The 22,410-nt window shown below is 35.1% G+C and overlaps 1 non-coding gene across 1 annotated transcript; it reads right to left on the bottom strand.

The window, feature by feature from the left end:
* Positions 1-21,726: 21,726 nt before the first annotated feature.
* LOC125388341 (U2 spliceosomal RNA) lies at positions 21,727-21,912 on the bottom strand. Its single transcript, XR_007228206.2, has one exon. It is a non-coding gene; the product is annotated as a U2 spliceosomal RNA (small nuclear RNA).
* Between the last annotated feature and the right edge of the window lie 498 nt (positions 21,913-22,410).

Here is a 22,410-nt window from a genome sequence, read left to right as displayed (position 1 = left end):
TTGGAGGCAAGGTTTTATTTGAATAATGCTTCATCATCTTCACGTGCCAGATGCACTGCTGCTCTGAAGTATTTTCAGAGCCATAAGTCATGAGTTTATAAATTATTTTATACAGACATAAACAGCTTCTATTTACAATAATCTCCCCTTGTAGCATTAAGTGAAGAGAAGCAATACTCGTTAAAACAGTAGGGGTGAGTCTTTGGTTAAATAAAAAAAAAATGCACTTGCTTCTAAAAGACACCTTTCTGAATAATTGGCAACAGAGTAATTTTAACATTACGGAAGAGCCGAGGCAGCTTTCACAATGATTTGAAAGGAAGCAGCGCTCATTTTAGGGAGTTCGCAGCTAGAGCATGTCCAGCAATAAATGATAGACTTGCTTGATAGGGCCCAGCATGCCACTAGTAGGAAAAGTTGTTTTGATTTTAAATGTCAGGGGAAATTCCTCTTTAAGGATTATAATAAGAATAACGTTTACACAGAGTTCTGCCTTTTTCCCCTCCAAAAATATACAAATATTTTTATTAGAAATCCATTGTGTGTTTTGGATAAAAGAGAAAGCAGAAAATAACAGGCTTTTCTCTAAAAAAAAATGGAGGAAAGATAAAAGAAGATAAAGAGGCACATGAATGCAATGATTTCCACTACTGTATATAATAAGGTAAATCCATTACAAAAATAATTCCAGACATTTTCCTGAAATTATTTCAACCTCTGCTTGGGCATGGTGCAAAATACCTAAAAGATTCTAAACAACGATTTTGAAAATTTAGTGTTCCAGGAATTTGTATTCAATATAGAGTTCAAAATTTATATCAAAATCAATGTTTATGACACAAATCAATATCATCAGAATTTCCTAGATTCCTAAGTTAAATGAAAACATAACTTGTCTTTGTATTTTTATAAAATCTTGGACTACAGCATTAAAACTATCCAAAAAAAGAAAATTCATAATTACTTCCTAACATAGACTTGCATTTGCCATCATTCGATATAATCAAGGAAGAATAGCTAGCTTTTGAGAATCCAATGGATCTGATACATCAGGAATGAGTTGCTAGAATACTGATGGCACAAGGTTAAAATAGTCACTTTAGAATTTCTCTAAACATAAGAATGATTAATACAGGCTTTAAATATGGTGTTTCATTCACATAAGAAAAATCAGGGCAGGATTCTTAAATCTATAACCGTTAGGTGTTTAAATCAATTTAAACTTAAGCACTGGTTTTCCAAATGGATAGAACTGATAGATCTTATAGGTGGGTCGGAGGTGAACCAAAGTAGATTCTTTGTTCTTAATATCTTTTAAATGGCTTTATTTCTGTGTTGTAACCCGAGAGATTATAATTTAACTGCACTGTAACATTTAACTCAAAACCATCAATCTCATTTTTCCATCTACTGAATGGATTTTGTTCTGACGATGTTCCTGGAACACCAGTTCCTACTTCCCTATCGTGGTCTTGGGATCATAACTTTTTTTTTCATTAGTGGCTTATGCAAGAGAGAAGGGATTTGGTTCTTATGGTTTTTGACTTTTCAGCTAACCTGAACAGTTCTTGTCTGCTGGACCTGGGATCTGAGGATCTTAAAGAATGGGGAAGACTTCTGTCTAATGCTATAAACAATCTTACTTCAATTTCAGTGTACTTTTATACAAGAAGGCAACAAAGAAAGCAGAAATATAAGAAAGGTTGCTTGAGTTCAGAAAAACATGGAAATAAGCACCAATAACTACATGCTAATTCTTTTTTTAAAAAAATTTATTTATTTATTTATTAAGAATTTCCATAACCTTCCCGCCTCCCTTTTTTCCTCTCCCTCCCCACCTCCCCCATCCTCTCTAGTCCTAAGAGCAGTCAGGGTTCCCTGCCCTGCGGGAAGTCCAAGGTCCTCCCCACTCTATCCACAGTAGCCCTTACACATAAAGTTCTCAAGACAGATCTATTCAAATATAGTTGCCTGGTATGTATTATAGATTTATCTGGCAATGTACAAAAGTAAGGCAGAAAGCAATACCCAGATTCAGGGTACAGTGACCAGACTGGATTATATAGTTTTGAAATCAAACAAGAATACATATGTCTCTTACATTGAATGTAAATGTTTAACACAAGAGGCATGAAAACATGCCCAAGGAAAATCCAGGGAGCAAAATGCACCTAAGTATACTTCCCTTTGCCTTGTTTTCCAGTTCCCCAAGGCATTGTTCACCATCCATCATTCTTTTGACTATCTATCAAAATTTGTCTTTCTAATCATAATATAATACATAAAAATATAATATATGTGATATTGCTATTCGAAAATAGCAACTTATCAACCAAGTTTTTGTCATGCATGAATTACAAATTAAAATAATTATTGAGAAAAAGGAGACAATTTCAATTAATTTTTCTAATAACCTTTTGTCTCAAGTTTTATCTGATGTTGTCTGTCATACAAATAAATGAACACTGTGTGATCCTAAGCATAATGCTTATTTATTTTCCCAGAGCAACTTAAATTTTCAATATAACAAAATCCCCAGGAACAAATCACTCCTCTCTCTTCTTGAACTTCCAGAAGAATATAGTCCAACCAACTTGAATTTAAATAGTTTTTTAATCTATGGCTTTGTCCTCTTCTCTGACTTAAGTGAGTAACTGGATTTTGAATTTTGTTTGCATTAGCAGATTTCTTTAACTTAAAGATGCATAGTTTTAATATAAGATTAGAGTAATTAAGAGGGTACATATTTTGACACAGATAAAATAGAATATTTATATAAAATAAAATTCTAAATGTAGGAAATTGTATTTGCATGCTGTATATAAGAAACAATGAACCTATGTAGTGTTTCTCACACTTTGACAGAACTGAAAGAGCCCTTTGATAACTGCACAAATAACTCACAGAATGTGAAGCTCTTTTCCATACTGTTGATAACTATGTACGTGGAAGGTGCTATTTAATTATAATTTAAAGGATCAATACATATGAAAGAGCAAATTCATATATTTTGACATAGTTTATTATGTTGAGATGAATAAAAAAGTTCTTATTGAAAGTGATATTACAATATATGTTATAGATCACATATTGTACAATATATGATATTATAATATACATGTAATATACATGGTACCTGCATTCTATAGTAGCATTACAATTAATTGTGTATGATTGACTACATTAGTAATGTAACCTTTCAATTCTAGTCTGTAAGCACTGCCACGTGATTTGTTTTGGCTTTCATGGTAATAACATATAGCGGCTTGTGAAAGCTCTCTTGCCTGTTTCTGCTCAATCTTTATCTATTTCATTACTGTAAAACCATGTCTAGGCTTTATAATTACTAGAAACAGCAAAACTAAGTGCTTCAACTCATCCTACCTGTACAGTACCAGGCCAGCTGTAAAGTAGGTCAGATGATATCGGAATAATATGGTGGCTTATATGGTTATAACCAAATAAATTGTTTAATCCACAGAATTTGGGGATTGTTGTATGGCAAAAAAATAAGTGCTATATTCACTGAAGAGAAAACTAAAATAAATGCACTGAAGAAATTGAAATTTCTATTATTATTATTATTATTATTAGTGACTGGATGCACTCCTCTTCTTCTAAATTTAATGTGAGTAAGAAGCAGCTGGTAACTGAATTTCTCTCACAAGAAAACCAATGGAGTAGAATAATATCATATAGGGAAAGCAACACTTTACACTTGTTATATGAAAAAAGCTCAGAGAGCATCTGTGTTTATACTTCCAATGAGACAAAGGAGGAAATCTAGTTGTTACCTTTATTTTGATGGGAAGATGTTAGACGAGTAGGGGGAAAAGATTCAATGAACTGTAATTATTTCATTGAGATACTTCCATCTGATCATTTCTAATGGAATTTATTGGGAATATGAATGTTTGCTTCTGTTAGAAACCAATGTAGCATGTTAACATTCTGACATGTGCTGAAAATACAAGCAAAGAGGATGCAAAGTGTGATAGTGTCATTTCTAAATGTCCAGCACACCATTGATAGTCACTCATCATGCTGAGTAACTCATTAATGAAAGTAGATCATACACACATCAATAGATGTCAAAGATAAGATGCAAGATGCCTACTCTCAGTAATCTTTTACTCCTATTGGGTTGCCTTGTCCAGCCTCAGTGTGGGGATTGCTTGTCCTCTCATGGAGGCTTTCTCTTTTCTGAAAGGAAAAGGAGGGGGAGTAAATCTGGTGGAGAGCGGAGGTGGGGGAAACAGACTCTATTTTCAATTAAAATATTAGAAAAAAAGAACAATAGATGAATAATCTGACAAGAATTTAAATACAATATAATACTCATAAAAATGTTTTTATAAGTGATAATGTACATACTTTTATATGGAAAATATTTGTAGACCAAGTAAATGTGAGTTATAAATATTACAATCAAGAATTAAAGAATTAAGCAATGACAACAAAGCAAAAAACAGAACAGTGATTGGATTAGTTCTAGAGTACTAAGAATCAGTGAATTCAATGAGAGTTCATGTGCAAAGTTAAAACAGCCTTTAACCAATGTGAATACCTATGCATGTCTCTATCAAGTGGGCTGCTATGGTTTTCCTGAGAAACAGACACATAGATCAAGAGAATGAGAAAGAATAAACACCTCACATAAACATAGGCCAATCCTATTTGATGAATACAGAAGCAAGTAAAATGATAAAGGAATAAGTGGTTTGGGGCCAAAAGATAAATAGCAGTTGAAAAATAAATAAGCAGATAAAACAGGGCGTCAAATCAAACATACTATACTTCAAACTGCTTCAAGTTCATCATAGATCTCAGTATAGAAAACACAAGGAACCTTTAAAAGAATAGAAGAGTAGTACTCTATTATGTAAATATACCACATTTTCTTTATCCGTTCTTCAGCTGAGGTGCAACTAGGTTATTTCCAGGTTCTGGCTATTACAAATAATGCTATAATGAACATAGCTGAGTCAATGTCCTTGTGGTATGAATGAGCTCCCTTTGGGTATATACACAAAAGTGGTATTACTAGGTCTTGAGGTAGGTTGAGAAATCACCATATTGATTTCCAAAGTAAATGTACAATTTTGCACTCCCATCAGCAATAGGGGAAAGTTCCCCTTACCCCACATCCTCGCCAATGTAAACTGTCATCAGTGTTTTTGATCTTGGCCATTCTGACAAAAATAATATGGAATATCAGAGTTGTTTGGATTTGCATTTTTCTGATGATTAAGGATATTGGGCATTTCCTTAAGTGTCTTTCAGTCATGTGATATTCATCTGATGGGACTTCTCTGTTTAATTCTACATTCTTTATTTTATTGGATTATTTGTTTTTTTGATGTCAAATACACTTACACAATGGAGTATTACTTTTGGTTAAAAATATAATGCTATCTTGAAATTTGCAGACAAATGAATGGATCTAGAAAAAAACATATTGGGTGGAGTAATTCAGACCCAGAATGACAAATAAAATATGTACTCACTCATAAGTGGCTTTTAGATATGAAGCAAAAAAAAAAACCTAACCTATAGTACATAACCCCAGAGAACCTAGACAACAAAGAGAACCCTAAGAGAGACATACATGAATCTAAATGGGAAGGAAAAAAGACAAGGTCTCCTGAGTAAATTGGGGAGCATATGGGTCATGGGAGAGGGTAGAGAGGAAGAGGGGAGGAAGGGAGAGAAGTGAAGTAAAATGTATAGTGCGATCAAAATAATAAATAAAACATTTCTTTTTTTGTTAAACATGTGTGAATATGTATGCACTAATATATAAATAAAATCTCTCAGTACAAAAAAATAGAGAATAGAAAAAAATCTTTAAATCTTGAATATTCAGGGATTTTATAAAATATTACTCAGAAAATAATGAGAATGTAACAATGTCATAAACTTTTTTCATTGAAAGATCAAGTAAAGAGAAGTAAACCACTATAACACTGTAGAGAACTCCTATAGAAGATGCATCTTACATGGAGTAGTGTCTGTTTTATATTGACCACATCCCTTTACCAATGATGCAGTTTTTCAACAAAACACAGTTTATATCTATGAAAATTTATGTAGTAGAATTGGTTTTAAGAACTTGTAATATGCTAGATGAAAACAGTTAAATATATCTAAAATCACCTAAATTAAGAAATTATATGGTCACTTGCTCATGTATAAAGCAAATGTGTCTTGTAGTATAAATGGGAATTTAACATGATAACATGACTTTTAAAAATGTTGCCACTTTCACAAATTGTTCAAGACGTCTCTGCATAACCTGACTGTTGCTTTCTTGGACTTTGCTAGTCAAAGAGATGGTTTTATATTTGCATAAACATTTCCAAATGGAAGTTCACAAAGACTATCTAGACATAACAAAATATTATAAATTGCTCACATGGTTTTTATCAAAAAATGGGATAAAATAACCTATTTCATCAATATGAGGCAAGAATATTATACAATATGAGTTAAAGAAAGACAAGAAAACAAAATCAGGAAGGAGAAAGAAAGAGGGAGAGAGATAAAGAAAGAAAGAAAAAAAGAAAGAAAGAGAATAAAAGAAAAGAAAAAAAGATTAACAAAAAAATTTAAAAAAATTAAAAGATTAACAAAAGAAATGGTGAGCTCTGTTATATTCCAAGGCCTGGATTAACCTTCCAATCCTCCTTTTTAATCTTTGGTGTTTTAAGTTAGGGTATCTCTGCGTAGCTTTTTGTGACTGTCCTGAAACTAGTTCTTGTAGGCAAGATTGGCTTCGAACTCACAGAGATCTGCCTGGCTTTCCTTCCTGAGTGCAGAGATTAAAGGTGTGCATCACCACTGCCTGGTCATGAACACCAGCAGTTTTCATATGGCTTTCACTGGAATGTCATTTGTCACAATACCAAAGAAATGAGGAACAGAGAAGTCATTGCTCCAAACAGAGTTGGAGGTCTGTGTGTATGCGTGTGTGTGTGTGTGTGTGTGTGTGTGTGTGTGTGTTCATGTTAGTGTGCGTGTAGTGCAAGAAGGTGGGCAGAAAGAGTCTATTGTGATGGAACCATTCACTGTGTTCTCTCTTGCAAAGGGGAAAGGAGTAAACGCACACAATCACAAAGTGCTACATGCATGTGATCGTGCAGATGCTGATTCTACTCTAAACATGAAGAAGAATAAATCCAACCCGAGGACTGGTTCATGACCAGTTTCCGTGTCAGTGCTCTAAATAAGAAGCACACAGCTGCATAAGTTACTTACTGGCTAACTTAGATGAAGAGTAATGAAACTCTACACTAATTTTCTTATGTAGTTTAAAAACATGCTTTCAAGAACATGATTAATTTGAAGTTCAGAGCATCGCTTGCTTATCAAGTTGTGAATATCAGCATAAAAGTCTCTCTATATAACATATACATCATGTTCATGTTCAGATAACAAGGGTACTCTAGTTTACGTACATTAAGGATATTGTGAAAATTTCAAGAATTACATTAGGGTAAAAAATGTTAAGTTCACAATAAAGATTAAATTATTAATAGAGCTTCCCTGATGGAGACAATTATGTTTTAATTAAACAAGGTGATTAAAGAATCAGTTAGAATAAAAGATTCTTAATAAGCCACTTGAGTTTAATTTCCAGACTGAATCACCCACTCAGCAGTGTGATGACGTAGACTGCTTTTAGCCAGAAGTGCTCTGCTGTTTGGCAACATAATACAGACTGAAATGTGCTTTTCTTATGAACTTCTAAGTAGGAGATACAAATAGCAAATGAACTTTTAAACAATAAGTGATAATAACCAGATATGATGAGGATGAATTCATATCAGCTTTGGCATCTGACTCAAGATGCAGACTGGAGATGATTTAAGCTATTAGGAAACAATATTTTCAAAAAGATATCTTAAGGTTTAATGCGATTTCCCAAATACTCCACATCTGAAGGGATCATGTTCACTTCCATCCTTCTTCAGTTTTACTTAATACCAAGAATCTTTGCTGCCCTTCTGAATCTGAAGTGGATTTGCTGTTTTACCATTTGCCTCCTATTCTGTTCTGAATCAAGAACCACAGAATATCTTTCTTAAATGAGTCTTATATACCTTGAGTCATTGTAAAATCAAGAACTGGCTACCCCCCAAATCAGAAGAAGACATATGATTGTATTAAAGCGAAAAAAAAAATGATGAAACGGAAGTGGAATAGCAGAGAAACAATTAAAAAGCTGATTCTCTAAAATATAAACAAGATTGACAATCCTTTAGCTCCATTGTCCAAAAGAAAGAGGAAACCTAAATTAATAAAACTAGGGATGAAAATTGAGACATTATAATAGATGCTAATAAAATTCAGAAAATCGTTAGGCAATACTTGAAATTTTATACTTAAAGAAACTTGAAAATATAAAACCAATAAATTCATTTTTAGATACAAATGAACACCAAATTAAACCAATTTAAGATAAATAACTTAACCAGATCTATAGCAAGCAACAAATTTGAAGCAGTAATAAAATAATCTACCAACTAAAAGCAGGTGGAGCCAAGAGGATTGATACATCATACAAATGAGTTAAAGGACAGGTAACAGCGATGTGTTTCCAAGTATTTCATAAAATAGAAAGAGCAAGTACACTATAATTTTTTGCAAAGACTATATTACCTGAACACCAAAAGTCCATAAAGATACAACAAAAAAGAAACTGGGTGCCAATTCCCTTCATGAACACTCGAGAAAAATCTAAAACTTGTAATCTGAACTAAGAACACATCAAAAAAGTTACTCACTATTTTCTCATTGACTTTCTTCCAAAGCTTGAAGGATGGCTTCCTATCTACAAAGCAATAAATGAAATGCAACAAGTATACTCAGTCAAAAACATAAGTCACACTACCTTCACAATAAATGCAGAACGGGCTTTTGGAAAAATATGATCTCATTTCAGGCTAAACTAATTTAAAAAACTAGGAAAAAGAGGAACACAGTTCACATTAAAAAGCTACATATGCAGGGAATAGACAGGATGGAAACAAAAAAATGAGCTTTAGAAAGAAGTGAAAAGTGAGCAGGGGGATGAGACCAAGGAAAATACACCTTTGCATGGAAGTGCCACGACCAAGCCTATTATTTATCAACTCAAATTAAGAACAAGGCAACAATACCCCTTTCTCCATTCTTACTAAATGTAGTATCTAAAGTTTTATTAGAACAATAAGATTCTAGAAAATAAGGGAGTACAAATGGGAAAAGAAGGCAAAGTATCCTTGTGGCAGGTGATAATTTTTCATACAGAAGAATCTTTAAAACTTAGTGAGTGAAAAACTATAAGACCTGATAAATAGTTTTAATAAAGTTGCAGGATACCAAATTAATATTAAAACAAATTAACCAATCTTTCTTTATTATATACTAGTGAAAACCATACTGAGAAAGTATTCAGAAAAACAATTAATTCACAATCGTCTGAAGAAAAACTACCTTGTGACAAATATAACAAGGAAAAAGACTGATGTACACCTAAAATAAAGTACACACAGAAAAAAGAAGTTGAAGAGGGCTCTAGAAGATATTCATGGATCAGCAGAACTAATGTTGAGAAATGGCTGTCTCTAAAATAATGTGGCGGTTTACTGAAATTGTCATCAAAATCTCAATGTCATTCGTTGTAGAAATGGGAATAAAGGCAATCTTATAATCAGACACAAATGACATCTGGAGAACCAAGTAATCCTGAGGGACAAAGGGAGCAAAGCTTCGAATCAACAACCCGAATTCAAGTTTTATTACAAAGCCAAAGCTATTCAAATTGATTCTTTCTTGATCCTGATGAACTGACTTATTCTCATGTCAAATATTCTCAGCATCTTTCTCAACCTTCTCAGCCTTTTTAAAGTTGAAGGGGGTTGGACATTGTTCTGTATTAGGTCTTGGCTTAAGGGGATACTCTGACTTGTTTGATATTCTACCCAGACCATTTGAAACTTTCTTCATATCAGCAATAAAGCTGCTGCGCTTTCTTATCACTCACGTGCTCACTGGAGTAGCACTTTCAATTTCTACCAAGAAATTTTTCTTTGCATTTACAACTCGACTTTGTAGAAAACCAAGACACTGAGCTGATGGCCTGGCTCACTTTCTCCATGCACTGCTCACTAAATGTAATCATTTGCAGCCTTTGACGCAAAGGGAAAGATGATTATATTCTTCCAAGTTGAAAAATTAAAGGACATTGTAGAGTTATTAATTGGCCTAATTTAAGTAATATTTTGTCTTACATAAAGAAGAGCAGCAGAAAGAAAAAGATAATGACTAGTCAGTGATGAGAAAGAACTATGCATTGTTTATGTATTAAGTTCATCAAATAAATCATACAATGTATGGTGATCAAAAGAGTTACAATAATAGCTTTAAGAATAACTCATCAAAGAGTTCAATAAATGACACAATAATGACAGTTCTTGAGGTCTTGTGAGAATTAGCAATGTGTCAAAGACATACAAACTGGCCCTGACAATTAGAAAAAAATAGTAAATTTATATTTGGCTGATGCAGAACTACTGTAAGTTCTTCAACTTATAAAATAATAAATACAGTATTAAACTGCGCAAAGAAACAAAGGGAAGCTTTGCTTAGCCTAGATATAGTGGGGAAGGGCTTGGTCCTGCCTCAAAGCAATGTCCTAGACTTTGGTGACTTCCCATGGCAAGCCTTCCACTGTCTGAGGAATGGATGGGGCCAGGATCGGGTGGGATGGGGAGACAGGTGGACCGGGCAGAGGAGGGGAAGGAACGAAAACTAAATTTGGCATGTAAAATGAGAAAACATATTTTTTTAAAAAAAAATTAAAAAATAAAAAGATACCTGATTTCCTGAATGTTTTGTGTTAAGAATTTGTTAGGTTTATTTTTTTTGTTAGATCAATGGGTCTATTTCCACTATAGTATCTTCAACACCTGAGATTCTTTATCTACATCTTGTATTCTGCTGTTTATACTTGTCTCTGTAGTTCCTATTTGTTTACCAAGATTTTCCATATTCAGAATTCCCTGATTTTGTGTTTTCTTTATTATGTATTTACTCATATGTGGATATTAGCTATAAACAAAGGATATTGAGCCTACAGATCATGATCCTAGAGAAGCTAAGTAATAAGATGAGCCTTAAAAAATATATGTGGATCAACCTGGAGAGTTGAAACAGACAGGATAACTTGACAAAATTGTGAGCAAGGGCGTGGAGGGAATAGAGATTGTTGAATGGGTAGAATGGGTAGAGGAGGTAAAATTTCAGGGGTGAGGAGAACTTGAGAGAATAGGATAGTCGAGAAAGAGGAAGGACAGAGATGAGAGCAAAGGAAGAGATATCTTGATGGAGGGAGTCATTAAAGGGTTAACAGGAAAACTGGCTCTAGAGAAATTCCCAGGAATCCACAAGGATGACCCCAGCTAAGTCCTTAAGCAATAGAGAAGAGGGGGCCTGATCTTGACTTGGCCTGTATTTAGACTGATGAATATCTTAAATAACATCATAGAACCTTCATCCAGCAACTGATGGAAACAGAGTCAGAGACCCACATGGAAGCACTAGACTGAGCTCCCTAAGTTCAACTGAAAAGTGAAAGGAGTAAGAATTTGAGCAAAGAGGTCAAGACCATGACGGGTTCACCCACTGAAACAGTCTACCTGAGCAAATGGGAGTTCCCAAACTCCAGCCAGACTGGAAAGGAACAAACATAAGACCAAACTAGTCCCTCTGATTGTGGTTGATAGTTGCATGACTGGGGCTGACTGAAGGGCCACTGGCCGTGGCATCAGAACTTATACCTGCTGCAAGTACTGGCTTTTATGGAACCTGTTCTCTTTGGATGGATACCTTGCTCAGTCTAGATATAGTAGGGAGGGCCTTGGACCTTCCCCAGAGCAATGTGCCTTACCCTCTCTGAGGTATTGATGAGGGTGAGGTGGGAGGGTGTGTGGAGAGAATGGGAGGAGGGAAGGGAGAGGGAACTTGGATTGTTATGTATATGAAAAGAAGTAGTTTGTTTTCTTTTAAAAAAATAAATAAATAAAAGGAAAAATATCACAAAAACTATTCTTAACAATTGAAAGATAAAGGGTGTTTATCTCAAAGATTAATATTCTGTAACCATATTTTTATAAGAGCAATGGCTAGATTTGAGCATCAAAATCTCTTTATATCTCATTACTAGGCGTTATCCATTACTGTATACTGCAATTTAATAATTCCTTTTTGAGTTTTAGGGTGGTGATTAAAAATTCTTAACTCATTACAAGAAGAAAATGAGTGATTTTCTTATTTTTTGTTGAAATAATAGAAAGCAAATGATCACAAAAGTGTTCAGTTTCTATGATCAAATTATTTAAATTTAAGGCACCAAATATATTTTTTCATGGTGCTACTTTAATTTTCTTAAGGATTCATGAAAACAGTTTCTTCTGTTGCCAGGTGTTGTTACTTAGACGACAAAGATGCAATGAGAATCAAAGGCATTTTAAGTGTCAATATTTTCTTTTAACTTATCAACCAAACCTCTTTGGATTTTTCATAAGAAGGAGTACTATGATCTACAGAAACCATACTTATCATACCTAGAAACATAAAGTGAAACAAAAATGGAATAGAGTGATCCCTCAGTCAACATAGAGTGATCCCTCAGTCAACAAACTGCATGTGATGCAAGCATGAAGAAATGTGTTCACTTTCAAGTACCCATGTAAAAATAAGCTAAATGTAGTGATACAAGTATGTTATTCCAACTCTGACAAGGGAAAGTCAGCTTATGCCAGAGACTTGCTGAACAGCCAGCTTAGTCTAGGTTGTACCAGTCCAAGAGACAGAGAAAGACTCTATCTCAAAAGCAAATAAACACAATGTAGAAACTGCCTGAGTAATGACATATGAGGCTGACCTGTTGGCTCCTAGAATATGCACACATACATGTGTCTCATCACACATACATGTACCCATACACATGAACTCAAGCACAGAAGCATATATTTAGTGAAAGAATGAATAAGTCAATAAAAAATTTTCATGCAAATGAATGTATAGTCAAAGACAAAACAAAAGTACTAAGGAATGAATATAATTTAAGACTCATTATATTGAGAATCATCCAATGAAATGAAAATGAGGACAGTGTACACACATGTGTACATGCCTGCACACACACAAACTCTCTCTCTCTCTCTCTCTCTCTCACACACACACACACACACACACACACAAATATTGTATTTGTTGACTGGAAAAATTAATAGTCCTAGTATTGTTCTTACTGAAAAATGACATCTACAACTTTTATATCCCCATTGACTCAGATATTTGAATGTTTCCTTGATCCCCATTTTGCTGAACGTTTTGGGAGTATTAGGAGTCTTGATCTTGAAGGAGGTGTATCTCTGGGAATGAGCCTGAAAGATCTAAAAGCCAATAGTATCCCTAATTAACTCTCTTTGACTCATCCTTGTGGGTAATGATAAAATTGCTGAGCTTCTACTCCAACCAATGCCTATCCGTCAGCCTGATGGCATGCCCCACATCATGGTGGCCATTCACTCATATGAAAGAGTATAATCTTTATAAAATTCCCTGGAATTCACAAGGATGACGCCAACTAAGACACTAAGCAATAGAAGAGGGTGCTTAAATTGGCCATGTCCTGTAGTCAGACTGATGAATATCTTAAATATCACCATAAAACCGTCATCCAGCAACTGAAGGAAACAGAGGCAGACACCTGCATCAGAGCACTGGGCTGAACTTCCAAAATCTAGTTGAAAAGTGGGAGGAATTAGACTATGAGCACAGAGGTCGAAAACATGATGGCTACACCCCCTGAAACAGTCTACCTGAGCTAATAGGCGCTCACCAACGCCAGCCAGCCAGGGATGGAAACAGCCTAGGTACAAACTATTGCCTATGAATGTGGTTGACAGTTGTAAAGCTGGAGCAGACTGCAGGGCCATAGGCAGTGGCACAAGGATTTATCTCTATTGCTTATACTGGCTTCTTTGGGGCCTATTTTCTTTGGATGGATACCTTGCTCAGCTTAGATATAGTAGGGAGGGCTTTGGACCTTCCCCAAAGCAATGTGCCTTATCCTCTCTGAGGAGTGGATGAAATATACTGTTGTGGGGGGGGTATGTGAAGAGAATGGGAAGAGAGGAGGGAGTGGGAGCTTGGATTGATAAATAAAATGAAAATAGATAGTACTTATCACCATAGATCCTTCATCTGGCGAAGGACGGCGATACAGTCGGAAACCCACATTGGAGCACCGGACTGAGCCCCCCGAGGTCCAAATGAGGAACAGAAGGAGGAAGAACATGAAAAACGAAATCAGTACTGCGAGGGATGCTATCACCTACTGATACAATGGAACGGATCTAATGAGAGTTTACCAAGGCCAGTTGGACTGGGACTGAATGAGGAAGTGATCTAACGAGATTCTCGGAATTTGGCTGGATTCTCTGAATGTGGCTGGCCTGAAGTCTTTCTGAAAAGCCATTGACTATGATACTGGGACCTGTTTCCTCTGCATATACTGGATTTTGGGGATCAAGTCTGTTTGGACACTCACCTTCCTGGACCTGGAGGGAGGGGGGAGGAACTTGAACTTCCCACAGGGCAGGAAACCCTGACTGCCCTAAGGGACGAAGAGGGAGGAAGAGAGGGAGTGGGGGGAGTGGGAGGGTGTTGGGAAGAGGGGCGGAAATGGAAACTTTTATAATTTAATAAAATTTACTTTAAAAAAAAATAAATAAAATTTAAAAATGGCTTGGAAATTGCTGTGGGACATTGGTCTTGTACCCTATAAAGATTTGTCACTTGTATTGTTTTAATAAAATGTTGATTTGTCAGTAGGCAGGCAGGAAGTACAGGCAGGGTGACCAGGCAGGAAATATAGGCAGGGTGACAAGAAGAGAAGAATTCTTCTTGTCTGGGAAAAGGAAAAACTGAGTCTGCAGTGATCACGAAGACACAGAAGAAGCAAGATGAGAATGCCTCGCTGATAAAAGTTACTAAGTCACACGACTAACACAAACAGGAATTTTGGGTTAATATAAGTTAAAAGAGTTAATAAGGAACCTGAACTACTAGGCCAAACGATTTATAATTCATGCAAGCCTCTTTGTGTTTCTTTGGGACTGAATGGCTGTGGAACCTGGTGGAACAGAAACCTCTATTAACAGATAATGGTATCTTTTCACAGAAATAGAAAAGTAACGAACACAGTACGTTTTAACCAGGTAGTGGGCTATTACTGTACCAGGTCTAATCATACTGGGTTCTCTCGATGAATGTGGAATACTTTGAAACTTTGGACTAGAAAAAGGACTTAATGAACCACCAAATAGGAGTCTGGAAGATAATAGTGATGAAAGCAAGTGGACTATGGAGACCTAGTTCAAAAAGATTCAGAGGGAAACAACATTCTCAACTGAACTAGAGATCAATCTTTTGATCTATCACTAAGGAATGTGACTGCATTTTGCTCTTGTGATAGCACCTGCTTGAGGCTGAATTGAAGAGTTTGGGATAATTTCTTTCTTTACAGATATTTTGAGATAGCCTGATGTTGGTTCTGTTGAGTAGTTATTAGTAATCACTCTCTGAAGGTCTATTATTAAAAAGCAAGGGTGGCAAAAGAAATAAAAAAATTGACATTTTTGAGGAAAGAAAGAGCACTAGTAAATTTTATGCTGGAGATAAGGCTTGTGCACAAAGAGATAGGAGAGACCTGATGCAAAATGGAATCAAAAGAGTGGTAGGTAACCACAGAGAAAGACTTCATCCAGCTAAACCTGCAACTTGTTAAAGAAAAATGCTTGAGGATTTTCTCCATATAAAAATCAACTACAAAGAAAAGTTTATAAAATGGAATTAAAGGTGAGGACCAGTCTCTATCACAAGTAGGAATGGATCTCAGAAGAATCAGCCAAGTGGAAAACTTTGAAGTCATGAAGAATAGAGCTGTAAAGTGTTTTGAACTCTTCCTTACTATGTAATGGAAGTCATTGAGTTTCGGTGTGTTGCAGGTGAGTTCCCTTGTGGAGGACAAGAGAGGCTCTTTTTGAAGGTCTGGGACTGATAGAGCATGTGATCCAACCAGATTCTCTGAATGTGGCCGGATTCTCTGAATGTGGCTGGCCCGGAGTCTTTCTGAAAAGCCATTGACAATGACACTGGGACTTGTTTCCTCTGCATATACTGGATTTTTTGGAATCCAGTCTGTTTGGATACTCACCTTCCTGGACCTGGAGGGAGTGGGGAGGAACTTGAACTTCCCACAGGGCAGGAAACCCTGACTGCTCTTAGGGATGGAGAGGGAGGAGGAGAGGGAGTGGGGGGAGTGGGAGGGTGTTGGGAGGGGGGCGGAAATGGAAACTTTTATAATTTAATAAACTTTGAAAAACAAATAAAATTCTAAAATGCTAAAAAAAAGTGAAATCTAGAAGGCATTGATAACCCTAAGATGTTGGAGATGCCAGAGCTGTGGGACGTCTGCCACAGACACCTTTATTCTAGGAGTTGGGCCAACCCAAGATAGAGAAGTGTGTTGTAGTCAGTCAAGTTGGAATTAAAAGGCCATTTTGTCCTTTGGCATCAGAAAGAACTACAGGATTTTGAGTTACCTTGCTGTGATTTGGGCTTGCTTTAGTCCAGTATTTCATCACAGTGCCCATGACTATTCATTCATTTTGGAATGGTAATATGTGTTCTGCATCATTGTATGTTGGAATTATGTAATCCATTTTTTTTTTAATTTAACAGGGAGGAGGGATAAGTAAGAGACTGATTTGGTTATGAGAAGAGATATCAGATTTTAAACTGTTGAGACTGGGAAAGACTGTGGTGACAGTTGAGATTGAATTAAATACATTTGAATAATGGTATAACCATAATTCTATATTGTCTAGGGAGTAGTCTGTGGTGGTTTAAATGAGAATGGTACAATAGGTGCATAGGTTTGAATAACTGGTCCTCAGTTGGTCAAGATGGTTATGAGATATTGTCTTGTTGAAGGAGATTTGTCCCTGGGGGTGGGTTTTGAGGTTTCATTACCAGTTAGATGTCACTGTTTCCTAATTGTAGGTAAAGATCTATGCTCTCAACCACTGCTCCTGCACCATGCCTGACTGCCTGCTCCCACGTTTTCCGCTCATTGTTGTCATTGACCCACAATCTGGAAGAGTAACTCTCCCATAATCCTTTTCTTCTATAAATTGTTTTGGTCAGTTTCTTGTCACAGCAAAATAAACATAACTAAGAGAGCATGGAACTACAAAAGACTCTAAATTGTTAAAATCATCTTATAAAGAGGGAAATAGTGTGAGGGCTAGGGAGAGAGGAAGAAAATGAATTTAGCATGAATGAAATCATCAACAAAAATTTTATCTTAAGTGATATGACCCAAAGACAGTGGGCAAAAACTTCACATTTGAAATCTAATAGCTTTGATCTCAGATATATAAAAATTTGTCTATTTATTAACAGGGTACTGAGCACATTATGATAAGGAGATTTTGGTCAATAGCTATAGAACTACAAACAAATGAAATACATATATTGAACAGAACCATGATACAACATGCGCGTTTAACCAAGTATTTTATTCTTGAAAAATAGTGAGCCAGTGTGAAAATATATTACATTTCTTCATTCATTCTTTGGTTGGGGGACATCTAGGTTGTTTCCAGGTTCTGACTATTATAATGATCCTTGTATCCCTAATCTCTCCAACACTTTTATCATAAAGGGGTGTTGAATTTTGTCAAATGCTTATTCAGCATCTAATGAAATGATCATGACTTTTTTTTCCCTTCAGTTTATTTATATGGTGGATTACATTGATAGATTTGTGTATGTTGAACCAGCCCTGCATCTCTGGGATGAAGCCTACTTAATCATAATGGATAATTTTTCTAATGTGTTCTTGGATTCAGTTTGCCAGTATTTTATTGAGAATTTTTGTGTCGATGTTCATGAGTGAGATTGGTCTGTAGTTCTCTTTCTTGGTTGTGTCTTTGTGTGGTTTTGGTATCAGGATAATTGTAGCTTCATAAAAAGAATTTGGCAATGACTCTTCTGTTTCTATATTGTGAAATACATTAAGGAGTATAGGTATTAGCTCTTCTTGGGAGTTCTGGTGGAATTCTGCATATACAAAGTTTTCAGTTTATAAACATTATTTAAAGTATTACATATATTGTTTGGTTAGATGTAAATTGTCTGTTATATATACATTTTCAAAACTCCATATTATTATCAATAAGTATGCATAATAAAATCTGTCATTAAGTAGTTTAAGACTATTATTTCTGTTTACAAATTGTTGTAGTCATGTAAACATGTTCCTATGTATAGGGGTGTGTTTACATGTGGGAGTGGTGCATGTGAACACATTGTACATGTATGTGGAAGTCATTTCAACTCTTTATATAAGGGGCCCACTTTGTTCCATGAGACAATGTCTTCCACTAGCATTGACTACTCTAGGAAGCCTGGCCTGTGAGCACCAGGGATACTGTCTCCTTCTGCAGAAATCTCTTGGATTCCAATTGTGAACCACCATGCCTAGTATTTTTGTGTGTGATTGGACTCAAACTCAGGTCTGCAGCTATGATATTTTATTCTCAACTAGGACTTGAGGTTAGACTCTGATGTGAAATCTATAATTATCTCCTCATCCCCCTCCATCTATTCCTCTTCCTCTCTTCCTATTCTACTTTTTCCTCTTCTTTGCCGTCTGCTTTTAGACAGATTGTCACTATTGGTAATATGATAGCATACAATTCATAATCCCCTGTCTTAGATTCTGACGGATGGAATTTCAGGTATAAATCCTAACATGGGATACATTATATATCTCTTAATTGAGCTTTTCAGAAAAAAAAATCAACTAATTCTAAATGGCTGTATCATTGCTATGCAGTAGGGTGTGGTTTCCTTCTGGCTTCTGTTCTACACGTGAATTTACTAAAGCATGATGGGAGCAGAAATGAGCAATTCCATTCAGATGTCCACTCAGAAGGGTCTGATTGACTCTCAGCAATTAGTTTACAATAGAGTTAAAATTTGAACTTTGCCTAAAATCTTTAATTCTGTTCGTAATTTATTTTTAAGTATTGTTATATGTTTAAAGATTAAGTGATATAGAATTCAAAGTAATTTATAATTATAGATGAATATATATTCATATATATGTATATTCATTTTATTTATAATCAGAATTATATTAGTATTTGGTCAAATAATTGATGAAATTTCAACAGCGATATTGAAATAATCGCCTATTTAGTTAATGCAATGTCAAATGCTGATAATCTTGCCAAATACTTATTAGGCTTGCTGTCGATAGACACAAAAGGAATTTGGATTTCTTAATTGTAATTCCAGCCCAGGGATTTGGAATATGGTACTTTGAACAGATCCATTAGTTTTAAAATGTCTCTGCACTTAAACAGCTCAGATGAGCATTTAATGTCTTCTATGGCCTAGGTTAGGTTTAAAAAAGTTAGTGTGAGAATCAATATTCATTATATTCAGTTCATATCAGGTACACATAACAAGAAAATGTCAATTAAGCTATAAAATTATATTTTTAAATATCCATGATCATCAAATATCTTTTTTTTCTTGTTTGCCATGATATGTCATTCTTGCAGTCTTATTACGGAAAATTTATCATCTCAAGCTTTGCACTGCCATTATCCTATGAACTTCCTTCCAAAATGTTGATTTTATTGTGGCAAAATGAAAATGAACAGTTGTAGTGCCTGTCTGAAATTCCTGGAAACCTGCAAGGCTCAGGCTGTTTGAGTGTTTTAAAGCATGACTCTCTTATCATAAATTCCTTGAAATATAATAAGACTGTGATTCCTGGGCTAACTGGTGAACCAAGAAATTGAATCACTTGTCTGAATGGTACCGAGGTGGTACTTGCTTCAAATAGCTAGTTTAAAAACCCAATTCAAATATTCTTGCAAGAAAGAGGCTGTCAATAGAAGAGAATCTCTGCATATATTGTATGTAAATAGGAACTGTTACAAGTGGGAGTTTAAGTTCTTCCTTGTTCAAAAGAGACTTCCAGAACTGGAGTAGTTCCTGAGTGAGTCACTTCTCACTACTTGAAAAATTTCTCTCTTCCAAGTCTGACTAAACATTGTGAGTAGATCCTACTGCAGAAAGAAGAAAAAAATTCACAAAATGTAGAAAGTCTGACTCCTGTTTTTAGAGGAGAACAACATCATGTGGAAAAAGTAAGAACCTATAAATAAAATTCAAGATCACTATGGAAGAAATTAGAAGTCTTTAAGTTGCAGGGTAATGAATGTAAGAATGAATGAGACAGAGCCAAGGTAGACATGGGAGATGAGATTCCAAAGCTGTCCTGTCTGTGAGCTGTGAGGTTAGATAGAGACATACAAGGCTCCTCGGGGACTTATTGTGCTTTTTATATAACTGAGAACTGAGAGAATTTGAATTTTATTTGATATGCTCAAGTATAACTTATTTTCATTTTTTTCAAGGACATATGTTTAGGAAAAAACATTCAAAGAAATCATTTTAAAAGAAATATTTACCAAAATCATGTCAACATTTAATAGCTTTTATCTAAAATCAACTTTCGAGAATAAAATCAAACCACTATAGTAAAGGATTTCCTACATTCATGTGGGAGAAATGTGAACCATTTGATTTCAGATTAATAAGTAGGATTAATCAAAGCATTACAGAAATAATTATTCAATTACCTTTCTCTGTTTTTCTAGAACAGGAATGAAAGAAAGATGTGCAAGTTTCTCTATAGCAGGAAATTCCTTGTGAAAAATGTTATAGTGGTGTAACTGTGTCACATGACAGTTACTTCCAGGTTTTTGAGGTGCTAACACACTGATTTCCACAGTGGTAACACAGTTTGCACTTTCCCCCAAAAAGATCAGTGTTCACCTCTTTCCGGATCCACACCAACATTTTAAGCCATTCTCTTTGTCTTAGTCTTTAGATTGGAGTGGGTTAAAATGTCAAAGGGCATTTCATTTTCACTTCTCCGATAGCTATGGCTGTTGAACATTAAAGCAAATATTCTTGGACATATATATTTATTCTCTAGGGAACTCTGTTTAATCTCATGCTAATTGACATAATTAGATTTTAAGTTATTAGTATTTTCTAGATTCTAAGAACTTTCTGTCAAAAGTATAGGTGCTAAAATTCTTTTATCATCTGTGACTTATACAATTTATGGGAAATTAGTTCATTCAAAAAATATACATCAGTATTCTATACCATAGGTTGTTAGAAAAATTCTCAGAAATTGTCTTACATATAGGTACAAATCAATAAAATCTAGATATAATCATTTCTGCTTTACATTTAACACAGTTTTATAAACACTTCCCATGTCATTAATTTATAAGTTCCTTAAGTACTGAACAATCTTCCATATGATATGGACTTGTGAAAAATTATGAATTCATTATGACTTTCCATTATTTTATAATTTCAGCAAAGGTAAACTAATAATGACTTTAGGTAATTTTTGATCTATTCTCATATGACATTTTATTTTGTGATTTCAAATTCATTTGAATTTCCTGATTTATGCTGCTAAAATGATGTATTAAATGTATATTTCTCTTTAAATGTCAATTATTAGTACTGTATATTATAATTTCCTTTTTTAAAAAAAATCTCCCAAGGAGTTGCACCATTCCTGGAGGTACTGCAATACCAGGTCAATGCGTGGAGTGGATGGAGCAAGCTCCTATTCCAATCCTACTTCCAAAAATCCATTTAATATATTGTCCTTAGGGGACATATCAGTTATCAAAATGATATGAATAGATACTACACTTGATATTAGCCAAAACGCTGAGATTTTTTTCTTATATTTATTCATCGAGTATTTTAATCTAATTTAAAATTTTAAATCATATATGATCAATGCATCATTCTATTTGGGCTTTTATAACTAAAGACATGTGACAAGCTTATAAAAACAGAAATTTATGACTGAGTTCGTACACTTCTTGTCACACATACATAATGACATGAGATTACCTGGGTGAACATCTTCAACAACAGTGATAGGGATACAGCAAATTACGGGGCTGAGCTACTGGACACCAGTCCAAGAGATGGAGAAATGATAACATAAGCAAATGAGTCAAGTCCTAATAGTGATACTCGCAGAAACAGCTGACTTGAGCAAGTAAGAACTCACTGACTCTGAACTGATAGCTGAGGAACCTGCCTAGGACCAAACTAGGCCCACTGAATGTGGGGGGCAATTGTGAGCCTTGGGCAGTCTATGGGGTCACTGGCAGTAGACCAGGATGTACCGTTAGTGCTTGAACTGGCATCTAGAAGCACATTCTCTTG

The sequence above is a fragment of the Myodes glareolus genome, chromosome 6, assembly GCF_982192425.1.
Source record: "Myodes glareolus chromosome 6, mMyoGla1.1, whole genome shotgun sequence".
In the NCBI taxonomy this organism is placed as follows: Eukaryota; Metazoa; Chordata; class Mammalia; order Rodentia; family Cricetidae; genus Myodes; species Myodes glareolus.
The sequence above is the reverse complement of the archived record's forward strand: the minus strand, read 5'-3'. Positions and strand labels throughout refer to the sequence as shown.